The 12153-nt window shown below is 41.1% G+C and overlaps 1 protein-coding gene across 2 annotated transcripts in view; it reads left to right on the top strand.

Moving 5' to 3' along the window:
- tafa5a (TAFA chemokine like family member 5a) overlaps positions 1 to 12153 on the top strand; it is a 229416-nt gene that overhangs the window by 196945 nt on the left and 20318 nt on the right. The window lies entirely within an intron of this gene.

Here is a 12153-nt window from a genome sequence, read left to right as displayed (position 1 = left end):
TGCCCCGTGACCCTAGTTTTCCTGAGATGTATTAATCAAGCCGGTCTGATGTGTCATGCCGCTGCTGCTGGTACCCGTTACCATCCGTCACTCTTACAAAGATCGCTCATTGAAATCAGATCAGCCGTGACAGTATTGTATTATATTTATTTTCTGACAGGACTGCTTTCCAAATACAAAAGGACGGACAAGCGGAAACAAGGTCAGGGTGAAGGGTGAGATTCTGATCTCTAATATCAGCACATTTTCCAGGAACGAATGCACTATCTCTGGGGTATCAGAGAGAAGATCAGACGGTGTCAGCGCAGGAGAGTGGAAAAGAGCAAGAGCTTAGCAAAGCACTAGTCTAAATACATAAATAATGCACTTTCTCTCTTCTTTCCCTGCCACGGGCACATACACCGCTCATTTATTGTCTCAATAAAGGCTGTCTGCAGGTCTCTGCGACGGTCATCAGTCACGCTACATTTCAACTGGGTCAAGACCGCAGGGGCCCGCAAGATCGCTACTGCCTGTTCTCTGTCTTCAGAGCTTCAGCCGCAGCTGGCTTTCCCCTGCTATCACTTAGCACCTGAGAGAAGTGTGCAGGAGAATTTAAAGCGTGCGCCGGTATGCGGTTTCGCTTCAAGGTGAACGGTGTAAAAATAAGGACTATTAGGCTCCAAGGTTAACCACCATATTACCTGTATATTTCACAAAAGAAATTGTACTCATTTAGCCTAAAGAGCATGTGTGGGGTCAGGCACTGATGGATGGAAAAGCCTGGTCAGCAATCAACGTTTCACATAATCCCAGTGATTTAATGCAGATAAAATCAGATCACTTAGATCACAGATCACACCAAACTTGTCAAACTACACCGACTAGGTAAAACATTATGACCACTGACAGGTGAAGGAAGGAAAGTGGTCCAAGGAAGGAACAGTGGTAAACCGGCGACAGGATCATGGGCCACCAGGGCTCATTGATGCACGTGGGGAGCGAAGGCTGGCAACAGACGAGCTACTGTAGCTCAAATTGCTGAAGAAGTTAATGCTGCTTTTAATAGAAAGTTGTCAGAATACACAGTGCATCGCAGTTCGTTGCATATGGGGCAGCAAAAGGGGGACCAACTCAATGTTAGAAAGGTGGTCATAATGTTAAGCCTGACTGGTGTACACTATAAAACAAATGTACTGGAAAATATCTTTTAAATTTAAATTCATTTTAGTTTCAGTCACAACAGTTGCTAACGGGTGTAATAACTTAATTATATAAAGAAAATTATATGCTTCCAACTTTGTAGCAACAGTTTAGGGAAGGCCCGTTCTTGTTCCAGCATGACTTGCTCTAGTGTACAAAGCAAGCTCTATTAAGACAGAAGAAAATCTTGGTTTAAAGAAACTTCAGTGGCTTGGAGCCCCACTGAACAGCTTCAGAATGAGGCCTTCTTAACCAACATCCAGCCGTACAATGTCTTGTTTGACTGAATGGGTACAAATTCCCACAGACATACTTCCTAGTCTTGTGAGGTGCCCCACAGGTTGAAAAGCCCTGAGCTAGAGCTACCCAAGAAGGATGGGCCCTGCTGAGTCTGGTTCCTCTCAAGGTTTCTTCCTGTTATTTTAAGGGAGTTTTTCCTTGCCACTGTCGCCCTCGGCTTGCTCAACAGGGGTTTTTGTATCTGTTGGTGCTGGATTTTGTAAAGTTGCTTTGAGACAATGTCTATTGTAAAAAGCACTATATAAATAAATTTGACTTGACTTGACTAGAGTGCTAGGCTGCTGCACTCCCTGGGCTCATAAATGTCACTAATTGTTTACAATTAGTCACCTTTTATACTGAAAAGCAATATGCAAGATCTTCAGCTAAAGTTTAGTAGTATTTTCTATTTTTCTATTTTAGCCAGGAACTGCAAAAGCCTTTACACCACAGAAAACTGAACCTAATGTGGTCATGCATTCATTAGGTTCATTCATTCAATGGATCAAAGTCAGGGTGGGTTCTGAACCTCGCTGAACATACTGGGCTACATATCTACATTTATGTTGTACCTTTACCACAGACACGGCCTCATAACACAAGAGACGTACTGGTTTTTCTTCTTGAAGCACAGAGTTCTTTTTTTAATTCTTTCATTAAATTTCCTCCTTCTGCTTCAATTTTCTCTTCTTGTACATTTTGGGATTATTTGTAAATATTTCTCAACATCTATCATCTAGTGGCAGGATGCGGTCGCTTTGCAGGTCACAAAATTGGCATGTATTGTGGGAGATGCAGTTTATGTACGATTTTACAGTGTATTATTATTATTTTTTAATGCATTTTCTACCCATTTTTCTCCCGATTTAGCGCACTCAATTTGATTTCCGCTGCTGAGAGATACCAGATTGCATCTGAGGAGAGCACGTTGCTGTACACGCCTCTTCAGACACGTTCACAGCCCTCCTCTTCTTGCCCCTGCATTCTGCACATACGTCTCTTTCGCCAACCAGGGTCCTTGCACAGCACATGAAGAACCCACCCACACATAATCCAGCCCCCACCCTGCAGTTACGGTGGCCAATTAGTATCTGCTGCAGGCACTGCCAATTATGCCCACTAGATGGCGCCCAGCCGACCGGTGGCAACACCGAGTTTCAAACCGAAGAGTTCAGGTGTGCAAGCGGAATATCCTGCTGAGCCACCTGGGTGCCAATTTTACAGTGTATTTTAGGACAGTTGTTCTCCCCCTTTCTCAGCTAGACAGACAGACAGACAACTCCCTCAAAAGTACAGTTAGGTCGGTTTTATTTGCTTACAAACTGTACACTGTGTGCATCAGAATGGAGTAAAATGACAAAATACAAACAATAAAAAACACAAAAAAAAGTACACACACATAGCTGTAGTCAAGTGTTACATCTATTACAATATGAAATTTAACCAAACGTAAAACAGCGCTAACGAGTTAGCATTTTGTGTAAAAATACTAATTGCTATAGTAATGATAACAACCATATTTAATTACAGAAATATGGTAAATTTGTAACATACATTTACAAACAACTGAGAATATAAATGCAATAGAATTGCAAGAGAATTAATGTCTATTTATTATTGTTTATGCTACTGATGTTACCCCGCGTTATTTTGCCGCTAAAACGTAAAAGTGACATGGCCTCTTAGCGAAGGTCAAAGTTAGTTGTGATGACTACGTTGTCAACGATTTCCGCTTAAAGGCGCAGGTGTCCCTTAAATTATAAGTGCGTCTCTGTAGCTACTCGAACCATCACAACAATCATACGTCTTTCAAGCTCTCGCGGGCCACATAAAATGACGTGGCGGGCCCTGAGTTTGACACCCCCTGTTTTAGAGCAACCATCCTGCAGTCACCAACAATTCATTTTTTACAGTGTAATGAATTCAGTAATCTACAGCATGATGCAGTTTCAGCAGTTTGGAAGTCAAAGTCCAAGGGCAGACGTGTGCCAGTTTCGCTCAGACAGACGGCGAGTATTTAATGATCTCTGTCAGCATGGCTCCTGTTCTGGTTGACATTTTCAGCGCTTGGTTTACCGAACCTCTAGGCTACCGTTTGGGGAAAATGTCAGCACACATCTGCAAGACTACGATATTACTGAGGGAAGTGGCCGACAACTCCGAAGGCCTGCTGGGAACTGTGGGGCTCACAGGGTGCGTCGCGGCCAGAAGGAGCCTCGGCGAACAAACACTCCCATGCCAAATGCTGCTGCCAATTAGGTAAATGTCTGGCATTTACCAAAGCGCAGAGAGGATAAATATGCCATGCCTTACTAAAGCCCTGGTGGAGGGTGAGGAAGGGGGGGCTCACGAATAAACTTCGCATGATCGACACCAATTAGAGCAGATTTATCAGAGTAAAGGTTAGTCTGGTTTTACACAAATAATGTTGTATTGTACACAAGAGACAAAATGACAGATGAAGTAGGACGTTATTTCAGTCTGAGCAACAGGATTGTAAATACCAGACTGATATTTCGCTTGGCATGTAGCTCGGAGTGTAGAAGATATGACACAACTTTACAGATGTTAACAGATTTGGAGATGAGAATCAGCAGCCGAGGCGAATTAGCTGGAATATAATTATAGCCACAACTGACATAAAATAATTAATTTGGTTCCTATAATGCTTGACTGTTTAATCCAGCAAGGGTCTTACTCCACGGTGTTCAGCTGGATTAACTTCACATATGGTGGTTCTGCAGCTCGGGGTTCTGAATCCGCAAAAAGCTTCACCTAAAAAAAGTGTAACATGGCTTAATGTATTAATAGTACGACACAGAAACACTCAATTTCTCTTCGTTATTACAGATTATAAGTGCTCTGTACTGCCCAAATTCATCGCTCATTGTTTTAGTACAACAAGCCACGTTAAGCTTTATTTTCAAGTTAAGCGTTTTTCGTATTGTCCGGGTCACTTTTATCACGTCATATCACACAGTTCATCTCTTTAAAAATATTAGCGAATATCAGGTGAAAGCACCCAAACCTCTACACTGTGACATGCCCACAGATGACGTCACGGTTCGCGCTGAAAAACCAAGTATTCTGTGGTGCCAGATTAGAACGCTAGTTCACTGTCTGGAACCTCTTTTTTTCAGTGGAAACACACGGAACCGGTTCAAAATCAAGTTCGCGAACAGGAAAGGAGCCGGATCCGTGTCGGTGGAAAAGGGGTTTTAGGAACATGATTAATTTGGCTACTCTACATTGTCACCAATGTATTTATTTATTTATTTATTTCATATTATTAGCTATTTTTAAGGCTAAGAGGGACTTTGTTTACTTGTTCTGATTTTTTAGCAATTCTTACATAAAAAATACATAACAATGTCCTGTAAAAGCTTGGACAAACCTGTGTGTTGTGCCAAGGGCCTCCACATGATGCCATGTTTCACGCTGCTATGGTGAGAAAAGAGGAAGCGAAGGGTAAAAAAAGGAGCCGCAGGAGGTGGCACTGACAACAGCTCGCCATGTTGGGAATATCATTGTGGAAGACACATTGGATTTTCTTAAAAAGCTTTTTCAGCTTCCATGAGCTGGCGGAGGTGCTGCTGAGAATGTTAATGAAATGAAAGTAAAGGTGTTGAGGGTAACTGTGGCACTAGATCGGCCAGCTAAAGTGAACTTGATATGAAAAAAGTCATGATATGAATGTCTAAAAAAAGTCATATATATATATACATATATATATATATATATATATATATATATATATATGCATTTTCTCCCCTTTTTTTTCCTTTTAGCGCGTCCAATTGCCCGATTGCGTCATGCTTCCTCTCCACCAATGCCGGCCCCCACTCTGATTGAGGACAATGAGGGCAGCAGCCGTATGCATTTTGTCATCTACACTTTGACGAGTGCAATGCGGATCAGCGCTGTGTACGTAAAGACACACCCTGACAGCACTCTTTTCCCGTCTCTATGCAAGCACTGTCAATCAGCCAGCAGAGGTCGCAATTGCATTAGATATACAAGTCCCTATCCGGCTTTAATATCGCACGCCTATCTGAACAACAGACCAATCGTTGTTCATGTGGTCGCTCAGCCTAGCTGTCAGGCAGAGCTGAGACTTGGTCCGATGGTGTTCCAGAGCGTGTTTTTACCGCTGCACCACCTGAGCGGCTGTCATGAAAAGATTCTTGTGGTAGTAACTGAATCTTTTGAGGTACTAAAAAATCTTTTGAGGTACTATGTCTTTATTCGAGTCCAAAAAGGTCCTGGGTTTAATTTCCAGGTGGTGCTGTACAGGTTGTTTATGTATTGAGTTTGCATGTATGGTTTCCTCCAAGAGCATCGGTTTTCTCCGACAGTACAAAGACATGTAAGTTAGGTGAATTGGAGATACAAATAAATAAAATAAGTAAATAAATAAAAAGTACTGGTGACAGTGTTTGACACTGAACCTGTACTGATGTCACATTATAGATTCTGTGAGAAAGAGCGAGACATTTCTGCTCTTTTAAACTGCAGGAGACAGCACTCTTTATTCAGTAGCTTCAAAAGCCCGAAGAAGATGCTTGATCTCAAGGCAATATGTACACCACTTGTCCTGTCCTGAATGGAACCAAAGTGTAAAACATGACCTTAAAATCCTAATAAACATAAACACACAACTGTATTCAAAAAAAAATTTGCTTTTTAGAGTTTCAGAGTTTCACTGGCATAACCCATGATTCAATGTGAATAAATAATGTTTGTGTGATATAACTATACTTAAAAGTAAATACAATAAAATAAATAATAATAATAATAATATATAAAAATAAAAAAAAATCCTTACATTTTTTAAATGAAAAAGGCCACTCTTTCTGTTCGGAATACTCAAATACTCAAACTGTCACTTTGGTCACTTCTTTTAGATTTAGTTCAGATTTGAAGACATGATCACATTATGTAGTTTGGCATTTTTTAAGTTCAAAAAGATTAGTCATGGCAAAGATTCAGTTTTTGAAAAAAAAAAAAAAAGGATGCAAAAAAGGTATTTTAGTGAAAACAAGCCAAAAGTTTTTGTCACGTATCCAGCCTATGTTTACTCCTGAGACTCAAATGCACCGGCCACACCCCCCTCACTGTGACTGGTCCCCTGCTAATCACCCACAGGGATTTAAGAAGGCAGTTGGGAAACAGCCTTTGGAGACTATTTTGATTTGCTTTTGAACTTGAATTGACTCTGTCCTATTGGTAGTGATGGCATAAGTGGGGCTTTTGAGAGATCAAAGCAAATGAAACTAATGATTCGGAAAAAGATTCGAGCTTGTGAAACGTTCGAATCATCGCACCACAGTGACATCTAGTATCCAATCAGTGGTCTAACAGTAACAGTAATCTGTCTTATAGACATAAGAAGTGTGTTTTGATTGTGGTATGAAACATCATTCCATCATATAATGAGTGTCCTTGACATTGACCATTATTTATTATACAATCAAAATGGGAAGTGCTTGTGAAACCAGGCTATACAATATTTATTACACATTGACACATACAATTGATCAGTTTTGAAACAGTGTGGCGTAATGAAACCTTTTCCGGGACAGTCACATGACTTTTTCATTTTGATATGGACTTCGAAGCAACGTTTCGAAACACTGAGCTTCAAATAAATCGAATCAGTTTCAAATACGAGTTTCGAGGTTGACATCACTACCTGTTGTTTTGGTTTGTCGGTCTGTTTGTCTTTGCCTTGTTTCGTTTTGTTTGTTGAGTTTGCCCTGTTTTCCCTATTTGTTTTGTTTGCCCTTGTCTGTACGCTCCCGTTCGTTTGCTAATGTTTGTTTGTTACTGTTCATGCCTTGTTTAGTCTTGTTTCTGTTTTTCTTATTTAGCTTAGGGTTTAGTCTAATTTAGTTGCATTATGTGTTTAGATTAGTGTTAGCGATTCGCATTAGCAGTTAGCGTAGCTTTTAGTATAGCTAAGCATTGTTTATGTGTGTTTAGTTTAACAGTTAGCTTAGCATTTAGCAAAGGTCGTGTGTTTGTGTCTGACCCTGTGTCTGTTTGTCTTGTGTTTAGTTATTATTAAGTCATTGTAAACATCTGCAAGTGTGTCCGCCCCCTCGTCTTGTTTAGCCCTAAATTCGTTACAGTTTTGTAAAGAAATACCCTGGTAAAATTAGTGAAAACAGTATCTTTATTTCTCTTAATGGTTCCTTAAAATGCAGTCTTACATATGAAAAACTAAGCCTCAAGTCCATTTTTTGTAAATCAATACATAATAAAAATAAGCTTATGAAAAGGCTCACAGAGGGGGCATGGAGGCACAGCTGGTGGAGTAAGTGCCACATGAGCACCAAACTTGGATGATCTTCACCAGCATGAAACAGATAATAAAGTAAGTGAATGCATTAAAAGTTTCCTGTGGCAAAAACATGCCTACATTTCTTAAGTCCCTAAAAATGTTCATAATTCTTGAAATGGCTCCAATGGTTCCATTAGCTGGTGGAAGTGTTGCCGGGGGTGTTAATGGCATGTAAATAGGTGGAGCAAGGACGCCCAGCTGTAATGTCAACTCCACTTAATGGGCTAAGGAAAGAAAAGGACCTCTCTTAAATATGAATGTGCAAAAAAAAAATAATAATAATCTACAAATACGTTAGTATACGTTAGTAGATCAGTCATAACATTAAAACCACCTCTACACTCACTGTCCATTTTATCAGCTCCACTTACCATATAGAAGCACTTTGTAGTTCTACAATTACTGACTGTAGTCCATCTGTTTCTTTACATACTTTTTTAACCTGCTTTCACCCTGTTCTTCAATGGTCAGGACCCCCACAGGACCACTACAGAGCAGGAATTATTTAGGTGTTGGAACATTCTCAGCACTGCAGTGACACTGACATGGTGGTGGTGTGTTAGTGTGTGTTGTGCTGGTATGAGTGGATCAGACACAGCAACGCTGCTGGAGTTTTTAAATACCGTGTCCACTCACTGTCCACTCTATTAGACACTCCTACCTAGTTGGTCCACCTTGTAGATGTAAAGTCAGAGACGATCGCTCATCTATTGCTGCTGTTTGAGTTGGTCGTCTTCAATACATAGACCTTCATCAGTGGTCACAGGACGCTGCCCACGGGGCGCTGTTGGCTGGATATTTTTGGCTGGTGGACTATTATCAGTCCAGCAGTGACAGTGAGGTGTTCAAAAACTCCAGCAGCACTGCTGTGTCTTAACCACTCATACCAGCACAACACACACTAACACACCACCACCATGTCAGTGTCACTGCAGTGCTGAGAATGATCCACCACCCAAATAATACCTACTCTGGTGGTCCTGGGAGAGTCCTGACCATTGAAGAACAGGATGAAAGGGGCTAACAAAGCATGCAGAGAAACAGATGGACTACAGTCAGTAATTGTAGAACTACAAAGTGCTTCTATATGGTCAGTGGAGCCGATAAAATGGACAGTGTGTGTAGAAACAAGGAGGTGGTTTTAATGTTATGGCTGATCGGTGTAAATCATCACAGCCTGGCAAAACTACGTTAAAATCCCAAATCAAGCATATCATTAATTTCCTTTTTAAGTGTGTGTTAACCGGTGACTTTAACTATAGGTGACTGACTTTAATCAGACTCAGCTTCATACTGTGTATCCGGTTCTGCTTCTGATATTCAGAGAATTAGACACCTTTCATTTCGATGAACTAGAGTCGAGTGCTGTGGGACCGATGCCGTTATTTCCTCTCTCAATACAAACCAGATTAAATGTGCAGTCCTGTTCCTTCCAGCAGCAGAGTACACCCTGGGTGTTTTAATGTAATGACCCTTTTAAATCCTGTGGCTCACATGGTTCAAAAATGACCGGTACTTCAACAGCGGCCTGCTGCAATCACAGAATCTGCAGCGACGGAATTGGTTACGATGTCACAAATGCTGGCAGCTGGAATGAGCTGGCAGCATGTGCATGGCACTGATGTAATAAAATGTTAGAGTTTTAAATTTACAGGCAAGCTAATCAAACGGCCTTTGTTTTACGATTAATTGGATTCGAAATTGGGGCTAATAGGCTATCTTAGTGCAACTGGTGCATACAGAGGCACTCCGGGAGAACATATTGAACGTATTAAACAATCAGCTCCTGATTTATTCATCAGTTTTCTGTAAATTGTCTTCAGAAGCTTTGCAAATTCAAGAATTACACAACTACACTGTAGCAAGCCCACCTGCCGGTAAGATCAGTGGCGGGGTTCAGTTATGGAATCATGCTCTTCTGCCTTTCCAGATATTGGCATCAGAGGGAGATGCAGATGATTGACCTGCACCATTTAAAATTTTTTTGAATTTTTTTTTTTGAATTTTTCTATCAATTTTCCTCCCAATTTAGTCATATCTAATTACCTGATTGCATGACGCCTCTTCTCTTCTGATGTTGACCTCCACTCTGACTGAGGAGACCCGTGACTAACACACGCCTCCTCTGACACGTGTGCAGTAGCCAACTGCATCTTTTCAGCGAGTTTATATGTGGATCAGCTTTGTGTACAGAGAGACACACCCTGTCCACATTATCCCTCGTCTCTGTGCAGGCCCTGACAATCAGCCAGCAGAGGTTGAAATTGCATCAGTTATGAAGAATCCCCTCCGGCACCCTCCCAAAACAACAAGCCAATCGTTGTTCGTGTAGGCGCCCAGCTTGCCGGGTGGCAGAGCAGAGATTTGAACCTACAAGTTTAAGATGTCAGCTCTGGTGTGCTAGCATGTTTTACCTTGGCGCCACCTGAGCACCAACCATGTTGAGTTTTATTATGCTCTAGGTGGGGGTGTTTCTATAAATCACGGTTACAGATTTGCCAGCTCTTCTTTTGGCAATCTGCCTCTCTTAAAATGTTATACCAGGCTCTATCTGGTCCGTTTTTCTGCTGGTGCAATGATGCCAGCACAGTTTATCTTTTCCTGGGAGCTCAGTTGGTGTTGCAGGACTTTTCAGCTTTGAGAATGGGTTTGAACTCATTCGGGGCGAGTACTGTGACAGTTAGTAGGGTTGGATTCCCTTTAGTTTTTTACCGTCACCGGTCTACTAATTTTTTTTCTTTTTTTGGAGCATCGTGTGCCATATTGTGACCAGTTTCGATTTCTGTGCTGTCCCTTTCCTATCCACTTTCTTTGTTGCGGGCTGGGGATGCTTTTATGTCTTTCATTTTTGCTTTTTCTGTTAATTTGGCCACAACTAGTTCTCTTTGCCCTTTTGTGTTTGTGGCTTTACCCACAGTGTTGTTCTACCTTGGCTTACAATCCTGCAACTTCTCTAGAATAGACAGTTTTCTCTAAATCAGTCACTCTCTGTTTAATTGTTAATGAATTAATCGCTCAAACGTAAACATCGGTGGAATTTCCTGTTAAGTGCAATCACCTGGTCATTGTGTAAATAGCAGCTTTAAGAGGAGACGCTAACTGTTCAAGCAGCTTTATTGCTGTCATTACTGGTGCTCTAATCAGAATCACTTTACTGCCCAAGTACAACATGCCACCTGCAATTAGACCTAATTCTTCCCCATTTCTGTCCCATTAAAGCACAAGACATTTCACTGAATTTTCTAAAACATCCGCAGAAATTACCTGATTCTTACTGTATACCATCAATTCCTTCAAAGAGCTCTGACATCAACAAATAAACATGACTCGAAATGTCTGATGGACGCTGTGCAAGTGCAATCATCCTCAATTTAAGATAATAAAAACCGTTAAAGGGGAAAATTACAGCGTTCTGCTGACAAGCTTTCAGAGAAAACTCAGATTAAAGCTAATATGTGTTGCGCTTTCACCTCATAGCAAGAAGGACCCGGGTTTGGAGTTTGCATGTTCTCCCTGTGTTTATGTGGGTTTCTTCCTTGTACTCTGGTTTCCTTCCACAAGTCTAAAGACGTGCAGTATTGTCAAATGTATTTATTACTTCTTTTGCAAAACATGAGCAATTTAATGCATAATAATTATATTTGTGACTGTCTGTCTCTCTGTCTATCTGTTTGTTTGTCTGATTGTCTGTCTGTCTGACTCTGTCTATTTGACTGTCTGTCTGATTGTCTATTTATCTATCTGTCTGTGCTTGATCTCTGTCTGTCTGTCTGTCTGTCTGTCTGTCTGTCTGTCTATCTATCTATCTATCTATCTATCTATCTATCTATCTATCATTTCTGTCTGTCGTTTTCTCTCTATCGATCAATTGATCTGTCTGTCTGTCTATCTATCTATCTGTTTGTCTGTCTGTCTGTCTATCTGTTTGCCTGTCTGTCTGTCTAGCTGTTTGCCTGTCTGTCTGATTGTCTATTTATCTATTTGTCTGTGCTTGATCTCTGTCTATCTATCTATCTGTCTGTCTGTCTGTCTGTCTGTCTATGTCTATCTGTCATCTGTCATCTGTCTGTCTGTCGTGCTCTCTTTCTCTGTCGATCAATCGATCTGTCTGTCTGTCTGTCTGTCTGTCTGTCTGTCATTCTCTCTCTCTCTCTATTGATTGATCTATCCGTCTGTCTCTATCGATTGATCGGTCTGTCGGTCAGTGTGTATGTCTGCCTGTCAGACTGTTTATCTGTCTGTCTGATTGTCTGTCTGTTTGACTGAGTATCTGTCTCTCTCTCTATCTGTCTGTCTATCTCTCTATCTATCTATTGATCGGTCTGTCTGTCTCTATCTGTCTATATGTC

The sequence above is a fragment of the Trichomycterus rosablanca genome, chromosome 1 (genome assembly GCF_030014385.1).
Source record: "Trichomycterus rosablanca isolate fTriRos1 chromosome 1, fTriRos1.hap1, whole genome shotgun sequence".
Classification (NCBI taxonomy): Eukaryota; Metazoa; Chordata; class Actinopteri; order Siluriformes; family Trichomycteridae; genus Trichomycterus; species Trichomycterus rosablanca.
This window is presented reverse-complemented; position numbering and strand designations above follow the sequence as displayed.